This window comes from Oncorhynchus tshawytscha, linkage group LG22, assembly GCF_018296145.1.
Source record: "Oncorhynchus tshawytscha isolate Ot180627B linkage group LG22, Otsh_v2.0, whole genome shotgun sequence".
Lineage (NCBI taxonomy): Eukaryota > Metazoa > Chordata > Actinopteri > Salmoniformes > Salmonidae > Oncorhynchus > Oncorhynchus tshawytscha.
In genome coordinates, this window is record NC_056450.1 from 26,957,311 (window position 1) to 26,971,471 (window position 14,161).

The 14,161-nt window shown below is 41.5% G+C and overlaps 1 protein-coding gene across 2 annotated transcripts in view; it reads right to left on the reverse strand.

Annotated features, from left to right (window-relative positions):
- LOC112222218 (IQ motif and SEC7 domain-containing protein 1-like) overlaps positions 1-14,161 on the reverse strand; it is a 234,861-nt gene that overhangs the window by 182,436 nt on the left and 38,264 nt on the right. The window lies entirely within an intron of this gene.

A 14,161-nucleotide genomic window follows, 5' to 3' on the forward strand; every position in this document is an offset into this window, starting at 1 on the left:
CAAGCTCTGCTGGAATAAAGCTCCACATTTTTTAGATACTTCAGAGAACTCAAGACAAAGCTGGTCTAACTCATTTCAACCTTGCAGAGGTAACACAAACTGCTACATAAGAACTGGATGTGAGGAGGATGCGTCCATTACATTGTGCTTACTTCTTGAAGGAGGGGCTCAATCTTACATGGAATTACAATTCATTGAGTTAGTACTTAAACTAAGTTAGTACCTAAGAGACCAGTATACATAGCTATCCTGCATCATAGTCCTAAGCTTAAATGGGTCTCTGGCCCTACACAGAGCATTGTCCATTTGCAGTCACACTCTTTAGCCCACACCAGTAGAAATGCACCTTTTCGAGCTGAAAGATAAAGGCCTGAGCTGTCCCATGATGTTGCACAACTATTTAAGTCAATAAGTCTTTGTTTTAGTCAAAGTATGATATATTTGGGCTTGAAGTGACAAATCTGAACTGCCCACTTTGTTCAAATCCATGTGAATGCTGTGTCTTTTCCTATGATACAGAAATCATTTTTCACCATACGTTTTGTTTCAGGGCTGTTTTTTTTTTAATGATACCTTTCACCAGCATGGCATTGTTTATTAATCAGAAACAGCTGCAAAGGTATTCCTCTTTGCGACTGATGAGCCAAACAGCCTTGTCTCCACTTGGCCGCCTTGAGCCATGGAGCACATTATGTATGTTTTTGCACCTCCACCATGCTTCGTCCGAAACACGACCCTGCCAAGCCCCACCGCTTCTTGACACTTAACCCGGAATGTGTCGGAGGAAACACAGTCTAGCTGGCGAACAAAGTAAAATAATAATAAATAAATAATATATATTACCATTTGATATAATAGTATGATTGTGTGATGATAGCATTTAGCAAACCCACTCGCCCCAAGATGAATGTTTTTGACCACTAAAGTTTAGCATCGCTACACACTCCACTACTTTGAATGGTATAACATTAGCTATGAACCACAAGTTTCTATCCAGATAATTAAAAGGCACCTGCAAAATACAATTCAAGGAACTCTGTTTCATGTCATCTGTGGCATACATGATCATGAGCAAAGTCATTGTAGTCTATCATTTCACTTCCCCTGTGAGAACCATGAGCACGGGTTGACTTGGCTTTGCTTGTACCGCAGCCGAAGACTGGCAGCAGCCTGCCTACCTACCAGACGTTGAACAGTGTCATAACAATAAACAAAAACGCATATCAGCTATCTTTCAATAGTTATCCAAATTACCGGAGCGTCATCTTACTCTTTCTAGCAATTTTATGGTGGATTCGCGGCCGCAAATTATGGAAGATGCCAAAACCTTGGAAATAACAATAGATGGTGACGTCAAAGATTGGCCAGTGGTTTACATCTGTGGCAAAGTCTTACCTTAATCAATGCTTATGATTTACGGAAGGCTTCCAACTCCAGAACCAACCATAGAGCCAGCTGACTAATCTTTTCAATACAGTGTAGTAAAAAAAATACAACCGCAACTACAGATAACATTAGCTGGCTAGGTTAGCAAGATAGCTAGCTACACTGATAGCTGTCGTTGCCTTATTTGTTGATGATCAACCCCACATGGAAATTCCCACACCCAATTCATGAATATGTATAAATAGCCTTTGCTATTCATCCGAGATGGAACCTAAATGTGCATTTCCTCCCTAGGACAAGAAATTACATCAAAATAGTGGTGGCCATGCGATTCCACAGGAGTATACAGTACTTTACACAGACAGAATGAAATAAATTCCACTATACCAAGCGCTCCGCACATGGCTGTTCTCTGGAACACTGCACTCAGAGCCAATAAAGCTACAGGCTATATCTAGCTAAATGTATGTGCACTGTCATCGCCTACCCATTCTCCTCATATGGAGTAGGGGGAAAGTAATACGAGTTGAAAGTTACCTTGCCTAGCTTGGGCATTTTCACTAATTATGAATGGACAGGAAATTGCTTGCGTTTCTTATTGTAAGTTGAGCGGAGAATACAATCTAAAGTATGTGACTACAGCATTTTTCCTAATTATGGGGGAAGTTGAATTGTTGAATGAGGAGATGGTGGTCCTTTGGAATTATAGAACTTCATTGTTGTTTTCAACAGAACCATCTGGACTCTCTGGGGCTGAAGATTCGCTGCTGGCTACCTCTCAGCACTATACTATTCCACATGGCTACCTCTCAGCACTATACTATCCCACATGGCTACCTCTCAGCACTATACTATCCCACATGGCTACCTCTCAGCACTATACTATCCCACATGGCTACCTCTCAGCACTATACTATTCCACATGGCTACCTCTCAGCACTATACTATCCCACATGGCTACCTCTCAGCACTATACTATTCCACATGGCTACCTCTCAGCACTATACTATTCCACATGGCTACCTCTCAGCACTATACTATCCCACATGGCTACCTCTCAGCACTATACTATCCCACATGGCTACCTCTCAGCACTATACTATCCCACATGGCTACCTCTCAGCACTATACTATCCCACATGGCTACCTCTCAGCACTATACTATCCCACATGGCTACCTCTCAGCACTATACTATCCCACATGGCTACCTCTCAGCACTATACTATTCCACATGGCTACCTCTCAGCACTATACTATCCCACATGGCTACCTCTCAGCACTATACTATTCCACATGGCTACCTCTCAGCACTATACTATTCCACATGGCTACCTCTCAGCACTATACTATCCCACATGGCTACCTCTCAGCACTATACTATTCCACATGGCTACCTCTCAGCACTATACTATCCACATGGCTACCTCTCAGCACTATACTATCCCACATGGCTACCTCTCAGCACTATACTATTCCACATGGCTACCTCTCAGCACTATACTATCCCACATGGCTACCTCTCAGCACTATACTATCCCACATGGCTACCTCTCAGCACTATACTATCCCACATGGCTACCTCTCAGAACTATACTATCCCACATGGCTACCTCTCAGAACTATACTATCCCACATGGCTACCTCTCAGAACTATACTATCCCACATGGCTACCTCTCAGCACTATACTATCCCACATGGCTACCTCTCAGCACTATACTATCCCACATGGCTACCTCTCAGAACTATACTATCCCACATGGCTACCTCTCAGAACTATACTATCCCACATGGCTACCTCTCAGAACTATACTATCCCACATGGCTACCTCTCAGAACTATACTATCCCACATGGCTACCTCTCAGCACTATACTATCCCACATGGCTACCTCTCAGCACTATACTATCCCACATGGCTACCTCTCAGAACTATACTATCCCACATGGCTACCTCTCAGACTATACTATCCCACATGGCTACCTCTCAGAACTATACTATCCCACATGGCTACCTCTCAGCACTATACTATCCACTACTATGGCTACCTCTCAGCACTATACTATCCCACATGGCTACCTCTCAGCACTATACTATTCCACATGGCTACCTCTCAGCACTATACTATCCACATGGCTACCTCTCAGCACTATACTATCCCACATGGCTACCTCTCAGCACTATACTATTCCACATGGCTACCTCTCAGCACTATACTATCCCACATGGCTACCTCTCAGCACTATACTATTACCTCTCAGCACTATACTATTCCACATGGCTACCTCTCAGCACTATACTATCCCACATGGCTACCTCTCAGCACTATACTATCCCACATGGCTACCTCTCAGCACTATACTATCCCACATGGCTACCTCTCAGAACTATACTATCCCACATGGCTACCTCTCAGAACTATACTATTCCACATGGCTACCTCTCAGCACTATACTATCCCACATGGCTACCTCTCAGCACTATACTATCCCACATGGCTACCTCTCAGCACTATACTATTCCACATGGCTACCTCTCAGCACTATACTATCCCACATGGCTACCTCTCAGCACTATACTATCCCACATGGCTACCTCTCAGCACTATACTATCCCACATGGCTACCTCTCAGAACTATACTATCCCACATGGCTACCTCTCAGAACTATACTATCCCACATGGCTACCTCTCAGAACTATACTATCCCACATGGCTACCTCTCAGCACTATACTATCCCACATGGCTACCTCTCAGAACTATACTATCCCACATGGCTACCTCTCAGCACTATACTATCCCACATGGCTACCTCTCAGCACTATACTATCCCACATGGCTACCTCTCAGCACTATACTATCCCACATGGCTACCTCTCAGAACTATACTATCCCACATGGCTACCTCTCAGCACTATACTATCCCACATGGCTACCTCTCAGAACTATACTATCCCACATGGCTACCTCTCAGCACTATACTATCCCACATGGCTACCTCTCAGAACTATACTATCCCACATGGCTACCTCTCAGCACTATACTATCCCACATGGCTACCTCTCAGAACTATACTATCCCACATGGCTACCTCTCAGCACTATACTATCCCACATGGCTACCTCTCAGCACTATACTATCCCACATGGCTACCTCTCAGAACTATACTATCCCACATGGCTACCTCTCAGCACTATACTATCCCACATGGCTACCTCTCAGCACTATACTATCCCACATGGCTACCTCCCTTCCACTCCCTCTTTCTCCCAATTCCCTCTCTTCTATACCTTGTTGATCACCTAAGTCTTTCTCCTCAGAGTACATCGCCAACAGAGGGACAGCAGAGTCATCTCTCTCTCTCAACTCACCATCAGCTCTACTCCTGAGATATTAGAAGAAAAGTACTTCAACTTATATATGGAGCTCTCTGTGTATTTGTTTTATCCTCAGCCATACAGTTCTTTAAATCACACAGAGGAGAAACTGAAACAGACAAAAATGTGATTATTTGATAGCTGGCAATGGCATTTGGTGCCATCTCTCATTGTCGTTGTCAGCACATGAAATGCAGGCTTCACACAATCGTTTTGAAATCTATTTGATTTAGACCAGCGATGGGCAACTCTAGTCCTCAGGGGACTGATTGGTGTCACACTTTTGCCCCAGACACAGCTAACACGCTGGACTCCAATAATCAACTAATCATGATCTTCAGTTTAGAACGCAATTCGTTTAATCAGCTGTGTTTGCTAGAGATGGGGGGAAAAGTCTGACACCACTCCTCCGGGCCCCCGAGGTCTGGAGTTGCCCATCCCTGATATAGACAAACCACAGCTTCCCATTTTAACAAACAGGTGTAACATCTGTGTAACTCTCTGTCTGTCTGCCTCTGTATCCACTGCTGTGTCTCACCCATATTGTGTGTGTGTGATCATGTTTAAAGTGCTCTGCACATTAGAATATTTGCCAAAGCTCTACTACAAATGGAACAAATCCTGCTGAACAAACCAATCACCAAGTGGTCCAGTGAATTCGTTAGAGCAAACCCCCATCACATTCACCACTGAACCTGGTCGAGCTGAGCAGAGCAGCGACATCGGGTCAATATGAAGCGCTGAGATTCATTGACACACATAGCACAGCTCCCGTCCAATGCACTGCCAACTATTGTAATATTGATTGGTGTTCATACTAACCCTGTACCAGTGCAGCATGATAGTCATGCAGGCATTACTCACTAACTGAGAAGTCCCATTGAACCATCACCCCTAAAATAATTTGTTGAATGAGAAACGCCATTTCTTTGAGCCCTCATTCGTGTCTGACAGGCTCAGAGCTGAGAAAAAAAACTGAGTCGCTGTCTCTTCAGATACACAGAGATTTGGCTGCTTGAGTGGTCAGAACTCTGGACAGCTCCTTTCCCACATAGACAGGCCATGTAACGCTCTAAAAGCCCTTTCAAAGAGAAGGCTACAGATGAGGCAATTTACAAGGATATTCAAATTCTGTAGAAGGATGGAAAGTGAAGTACGTTGAATAGTGGGTCACAACATTATCCATTTATTTTCAAAATGTAATTATATTGCTTTATATTTCTGTCTGGGTGAATTGGATAGGTGACCATTTTTCAGGCCTTGAAACTATAGGCCTTGAAACTAAGTGTTTAGGAATAACTCCAAGGACCAATATGTAATATTGAATAATACATGACAATTCAAACAGTATGCACCTTTGAAAATACAGATTTACCTCTTTAATAGTGCATTTACAGTACCAGGCAAAAGTTTGGACACACCAACTCTTTAATTTTTACTAATTCCTATATTGTAGAATAATAGTGAAGACATCAAAATAACACATGCCATGTAGTAACCACTAAAGTGTTAAACAAATCAAAAATGTATTTTATATTTGAGATTAGCCACCCTTTGCCTTGATGACAGCTTTGCACACTATTGGCATTCTCTCAACCAGCTTCATGAGGAATGCTTTTCCAACAGTCTTGAAGGAGTTCCCACATATGCTGAGCACTTGTTGGTTGCTTTTCCTTTTTGCGGTCCAACTCATCCCAAACCATCTCAATTGGGTTGAGGTCAGGTGATTGTGGAAGCCAGGTCATCTGATGCAGCACTCCATCACTCTCCTTCTTGGTCAAATAGCCCTTACATAGCCTGGAGGTGTGTTTTGGATCATTGTCCTGTTGAAAAACAAATGATAGTCCCGCAAACCAGATGGGATGGCGTATCACTGCAGATTGCTGTGGTAGCCATGCTGGTTAAATGTGCCTTACATTCTAAATAAATCACTGACGGTGTCACCAGCAAAGCACCCCCACACCTCTTCCTCCATGATTCACGGTGGGAACCACACATGCGGAGATCATCTTTTCACCTACCCTGCATCTCACAAAGACATGGCGAATGGATCCAAAAATGTCACATTTGGACAAAATTCCACCGGTCTTTTCTTCTGCAGCAGAGGTATCTCTGGGTCTTCCTTTCCTGTGGCGGTCCTCATGAGAGCCAGTGCTTAATGGTTTTCCACTTGAAGAAACTTTCAAAGCTCTTGACATTTTACGGCTTGACTGACCTTCATGTCTTAAAGTAATGATGGTCAGTCATTTCTCTTTGCTTATTTGATCTGTTCTTGCCATAATATGGACTTGGCAGGGCTATCTTCTATATATCTTCTGTATACAAATAGGGCTATCTTCTGTATACCACCCCAACCTTGTCACAACACGACTGATCAGTTCAAACGCATTAAGAAAATAAATTCCACAAATTAACTTTTTATTTGATTTATTTCACCTTTATTTAACCAGGTAGGCAAGTTGAGAACAAGTTCTCATTTACAATTGCGACCTGGCCAAGATAAAAAGCAAAGCAGTTCGACACAACAACACAGAGTTACACATGGAGTAAAACAAACATACAGTAGAAAAATAAGTCTATATACGATGTGAACAAATGAGGTGAGATAAGGGAGGTAAAGTAAATACAACATAGCAAGTAAAACACTGGAATGGTAGATTTGCAGTGGAAGAATGTGCAAAGGAGCAAAATAAATAAATAAATAAATACAGTAGGGGAAGGGGTAGTTGTTTGGGTAAATTATAGAGGGGCTATGTAGAGCTTCTTTTGTTGGCACTCCAATATGTCCCATAAACATCACAATTGGTCCTTTTGTTCGATTAATTCCATCCATATATATCCAAAATATCTATTTATTTGTCCCATTTGATCCAGAAAAAACAGCTTCCAAAATGCGCAACGTCACAACAAAATATTTCAAAAGTTGTCTATAAACTTTGCCAAAATATTTCAAACTACTTTTGTAATACAACATTAGGTATTTTTAAATGTTAATAATCGATCAATATGAAGACAATTGGGTCTGTGTTCAATACAGGAACACAACAAACCAAGCTACGTTTCAAGTCTTGCACAACTCTCAACAGTGTTACGCAGTTCCTAGTTGGCCCTACTTCTTCATTGCACAAATGAATAACCTCAACCAAATTCCAAAGACTGGGGACATCCAGTGGAAGAGGTAGGAATAGAAAACAAGTTACTAAGAAATATCGTTTGCCAATGAGAATTCAGTGAACAGACCGAGACCTCTAAAAAACAATCTGAACGGTTAGTCCTCGGGGTTTTGCCTGCTACATAAGTTCTGTATACTCACAGACATGATTCAACCAGTTTTAGAAACTGCAGAGTGTTTCCTATCCAAATCTACTAATAATATGCATATCTTATATATTCTTGGCATGAGTAGCAGGAAGTTGAAATTGGGCACGCTATTTATCCAAAAGTGAAAATGCTGCCCCTTATACCTTAAGAAGATAACAGTGTCCAAAGAAGGGCCAGAAGTAAACAGAATGGTGTCGTCTGCATAGAGGTGGATCAGAGACTCACCAGCAGCAAGAGCGACATCATTGATGTATACAGAGAAGACAGTCGGCCCAAGAATTGAACCCTGTGGCACCCCCATAGAGACTGCCAGAGGCCCAGACAACAGGCCCTCCAATTTGACACACTGAACTCTATCAGAGAAGTAGTTGGTGAACGAGGCGAGACAATCATTTGAGAAACCAAGGCTAACAAGTCTGCCAATGAGGAGGTGGTGATTGACAGAGTCGATTGACAGACCTTGGCCAGGTCAATGAATACGGCTGCACAGTATTGTTTCTTAATGGTCGGTAATCTGTTCGCTGACTTGGCCTTCGAAGACCTTAGAAAAGGTAGAGTAGGATAGATATAGGTCTGTAGAAGTTTGGGTCAAGAGTGACCCCCTCCTTGAAGAGGGGGATGACCGCAGCTGCTTTCCAATCTTTGGGAATCTCAGACGACACAAAAGAGAGGTTGAACAGGATAGTAATAGGGGTTGCAACAATTTCGGCAGACAATTTTAGAAAGAAAGGGTCCAGATTGTCTAGCCCGGCTGATTTGTAGGGGTCCAGATTTTGCCGCTCTTTCAGAACATCAGCTGACTGGATTTGGGAGAAGGAGAAATGGGGAAGGCTTGGGCGAGTTGCTGTGGGGGGTACAGTGCAGTTGACCGGGGTAGGGGTAGCCAGGTGGAAAGCATGGACAGCCGTAGAAAAATGCTTATTGAAATTCTCAATTATAGTGGATTTATCAGTGGTGACAGAGTTTCCTATCCTCAGTGAAGTGGGCAGCTGGGAGGTGTTCTTTTTCTCCATGGACTTTACAGTGTCCCAGTGTCCCTTAACAAGGCACACCTGTTAATTGAAATGCATGAAGCTGGTTGAGAGAATGCCAAGAGTGTGCAAAGCTGTCATCAAGGCAAAGGGTGGCTACTTTGAAGAATCTGAAATATATTTTGATTTAACACTTTTTTGGTTACTACATGTGTTATTTCATCGTTTTGATGTCTTCACTATTATCCTACAATGTAGAAAAGAGTACAAATAAAGAAAAACCCTTGAATGAGTAAGCGTGTCCAAACTTTTGGCTGGTACTCTATATGATAATTCATGTAGTCGATAACACATGAGCTTTTAGGATGCATTGTTAAAAGAGTGAACTTTAAAAAACCCAACTGCAACGATGTGATTTGAATGCAAATATACAGTGCCACATCATATCACCACTACAAAAGCTTTACTGTCTCTAGTGGTTGAATTATGACCACTATAACATGCAACCAAATAAACCAAGAGTTCTAATGCATTCAAAAAGCAGGACAGGGGGCAGAAAACATTTATATCAATAATTCATCTTTATATTTGCAACGTAAACATTGCTCTATATTAAATCAAATCCAATTATATTTGTTACATGCTTTGTAAACAAAACGTGTGGGTGGACTAACAGTGAAAACCTTCACAACAATGTAGAGATGGAAAACATTGAAAAGTAATAGAAAAGTAAAACACCTAGTGATAAACGTAATAATAAATACACAATGAGTAATGATAACTTGGCTATATACACGGGGTACCAGTACAGAGTCTTTGTGTAGGGGCATGAGGTAATTGAGGTCAATATGTACAAATTAACTAAGCAGCGGAGACCCCAACTGTTTTGAGGCCTACCTGTTTAGCTAAAAACATGCTTTTTGTGTATGTATTCAGAGCCCTTCACTTTTTCCATATTTTCTTACGTTAATGCCTTATTCTAAAATTGATATTTTTTTCTCCCTCAATCTACACACAATACCCCATAATGACAAAGCAAAAAAAAAAGAAGGGTTTTAGATATTCTAAAAGAAATATCACATTTACATTAGTATTCAGATCCTTTAATCAGTTCTTTGTTGAAGCACCTTTGGCAGCGATTACAGCCTCGAATCTTCTTGGGGAAATTCCCACCAAAGAAACAGTGACTTCGGAAAGTATTCACAACCCTTGACTTTTTCCACATTGTTACGTTACAGCCTTATTCTAAAATGCATTAAATAAACAAGATCTTCAGCAATCTACACACAATACCACATCATGACAATGCAAAAATAGGTTTTTAGAACGTCTGCACATTTATTAAAAATAAACAGAAATATCTTATTTACATAAGTATTCATCCTGTTTCCATTGATCATCCTTGAGCTGTTTCTACAACTTGAGTGGAGTCCACCTGTGGTAAATTCAACTGAGTGGACATGATTTGGAAAGGCGCACACACACCTGTCTATTTAAAGGTCCCACAGTTGACAATGCATGTCAGAGCAAAAACCAAGCCATGAGGTTGAAGGAATTGTCCGTAGAGCTCCGAGACAGGATTGTGCCTGGGAAGAGTACCAAAAAAATGTCTGCATTATTTATGGTCCCCATGAACACTGTGGCCTCCATCATTCTTAAATAGAAGAAGTTTGGAACCACCAAGACTTTCTAGAGCTGGCCTCCCGGCCAAACTGAACAATCGGGGAGAAGGGCCTTGGTCAGAAAGGTGACCAAGAACTCGATGGTCACTGTGACAGAGCTTAAGAGTCCCTCAGTGAAGATGGGAGAGCCCTCAAATCATCTCTGCAGCACTCCACAAATCAGGCATGACAGCCCACTTGGAGTTTGCCAAAAGGCACTTAAAGACTCTCGTCTGATGAAGAAGATTGAAGTCTTTGGCCTGAATGCCAAGCGTCACGTCTGGAGGAAACCTGGCACCATCCCTACGGTGAAGCATGGTGGTGGCAGCATAATGATGTGGGAATGTTTTCCAGCGGTAATGACTAGTCAGGATCGAGGCAAAGATGAACGGCACAAAGTACAGAGAGATCCTTGATGAAAACCTGCTCCAGAGCGGTCAGGACATCAGACTGGGGGCGAAGGTTCACCTTCCAACAGGACAAGTCTCTGAATGTCCTTGAGTGGACCAGCCAGAGCCCGGACTTGAACCCGATCGAACATCTCTGGAGAGACCTGAAAATAGCTGTGCAGCAACGCTCCACATCCAACCTGACAGAGCTTGAGAGGATCTGTAGAAAAGAATGGAGAAACTCCCCAAATACAGGTGTGCCCAGTTGTAGCGTTATAACCATGAAAACATGCGGCTGTAATCGCTGCAAAAGGGGCTTCAAGTACTGAGCAAAGGGTCTGAAAACGTATGTAAATGTTATATCACTTTTTCATTTTTAATAAATTAGTGAACATTTCTAAACCTGTTTTCGCTTTGACATTATGGGGTATTCTGTGTAGATTGATGAGGGAAAAAAGCAATTTAACTAATTTTGGAATAATGCTGTAACAAAATGTGGAAAAAGTCAAGGGGTCTGAATACTATAAGGCACTGTATATTATTTAATACATTTTTATAAATGGCCTGTTTTGCATGTTATTTCGGCATTAATTCCTGTTACATGTCAGCTTGCAAACAACTTTTTTTTATTTGATCCTTGAGTTAATAAAGCAGCATACGAACATGAGTAAGGCAGCTCCAAAATGCAAGGGTTTGAACCTAGCTCAGTGCTTTCTGTGCTGGAGGGCCAGCTAAAGCACAGAGTGTAGATATTGGTAATGTTTTCTAGTTGCGCTGTGATTGGCTCAGTATTTGGTCACTCCTGGGGCTAGGTAGTTCATGCCCCCTTGGGTACATTAGAAGTGCCCATCCAAGAAGGCTCAAGATCATAGGGCACAACATTTTTTATGTGAAATCACATATCTACCGTAGCTTTGATTGGACTGACCAGATCAACATCATACTTTCAAAATATATGAATCACATTGACAATCTACAGGCTAATCCTTTTCAACCCTTGTCATATGCAGAGAAATTATAGATAAAATGTATTGCGTTGCAAAGCAATCACTATTTTGCTTCCCCTGCCTATTCGGTGGAGAGGGTGTGTGGTCCAAGTCTGGGTTTAAAACATCTGTCTGAAAGGGTCTCTTTTTCAAGCTTAAAAGGTAAGCACCAAGGGCCAGAAAAGGTTGAATACATTGGCCATGCTGTCAATCCAGCATAACTTCTGCCACAATCAAAACAACTGGGAACTCTGAACTGGGAAATCTCTGACTTCAATGCGTTCAAGACAACTGGGAATTCTAAGTAAAAAAGAGCTTCTGAGAAAAAAAGAGCTTTGACTGGGACAATAAATGTTCAACGGTTCACCAACTCAGAATCTCTGGTCTTTTTCTAGAGCACCAACTTTCTGACCTGAAGAGCACTGACGTCATGATTCAATCTCGTCCCCCAGAGTTCCCCATTGTCTTGAAATCACCATAACTCCAGAGAATGCCAGACTTTAATGACCACAAAAAGGAACGCAGCTCCACCTTCCTGTTCAATTAAGCACAGCACAACAACAGTAAGTCCAAAAAAAGGCCTGTCTTGTATGTTGCGGCATAGATTATGTAATATACCAGGGAGATATGTATATGTAGCTAAGAAAGTAATACCAAGTGTATGTTGTGTAGCAAGCTGTTAGTAACCCATGTGTCTCACCCTAAGAATTTGGTCTCTCCCCCTTAGAACTTAACCTACTGTTCTGACTTGGTGGTGCACAAGTAGCCTATAGCCAATTTGAGATAAATGTCATAGAATACTGTTAAAGCTTTAATTTTCTGCTTATTTAATTCCCTGTTATTTATGTAAGAATGGCCAATGATCTTAATTCTGTCCATTTCAAAAGTGCTGATCAAATAGGCATATCGTCCATCTTAGCTCGCTCATGTTTTAATCTATATTATGGCTTGCCTCTTATGTGCTCATCCTACCCTTATACCAAAATGTGTACATCCCAATTGTTAAACTGCTTATATACAGTGGGACAAAAAAGTATTTAGTCAGCCACCAATTGTGCAAGTTCTCAAACTTAAAAAGATGAGAGGCCTGTAATTTTCATAATAGGTACACTTCAACTATGACAGACAAAATGAGAAAAAAAATCCAGAAAATCACATTGTAGGATTTTTAATGAATTTATAACAGTACTGGTGGAGGCTTAAATCAGCATGTTGTTTGTGCACAATGAACAACGAAACAGCACAGCAAGTAAGTGAAAGTAATAGGTTTTGATGATGCTTTACTGGTAATGGGGACATACGTAAATACCGAACAAAATAACTTTGGGTCAGTGTGGTGTGTGTAAACTTTATTTAAACTTGGCAAGTCAGTTAAGAAAAAATTCTTATTTACATTGACGGTGCGGGACAACACTGGGCCAATTGTGCGCCGCCCTATGGAACTCCCAATCACGGCCGGATGTGATACAGCCTAGATTGGAACCAGGGACTGTAGTGATGCCTCTTGCACTGACATGCAGTGCCTTAGACCGCTGGGTCCATGTGTGTGTGTTAATTATTTAACTGTACTAGAATGCTTAAAAGGCCACTAAAATGTTCAATATCGGCATCAGGTTTTTTTGTCAAGATAAATATCGGCCAAAAACGTCATATCAGTGCATCACTATTTTGATCTAAATCGCAACAACATTTGGTTTTAAATAAGGCCTAGTATTTTTGCCCATATCGTGGCAGTGTGGAAATTATCTCAAATGAGTGCAGGAAATGCAGAAATTGATGGAAATGCAGAAAATGATTTTAGGTTGAAGTTGAATTGAACAGTAAGAAAGACCCATTGAAATCATTTAGAATGTGTGTTGCCACCCTAGGGTCATGCACTACACATAAAGCAAATGTTGAACTTTTATTAATCAAAAACATAAAACACTCAAATTGTCAAAAATGAGAAAAATACCATATATATATGATATGATATTTTGGCCATATTGCCCAGCTCTAATAGAAATCTAGGTGTAAGTTAGATTTTTGCCACCAGACAGCAGCAGTGAGTGTGCAAAATTTCAGACTGATC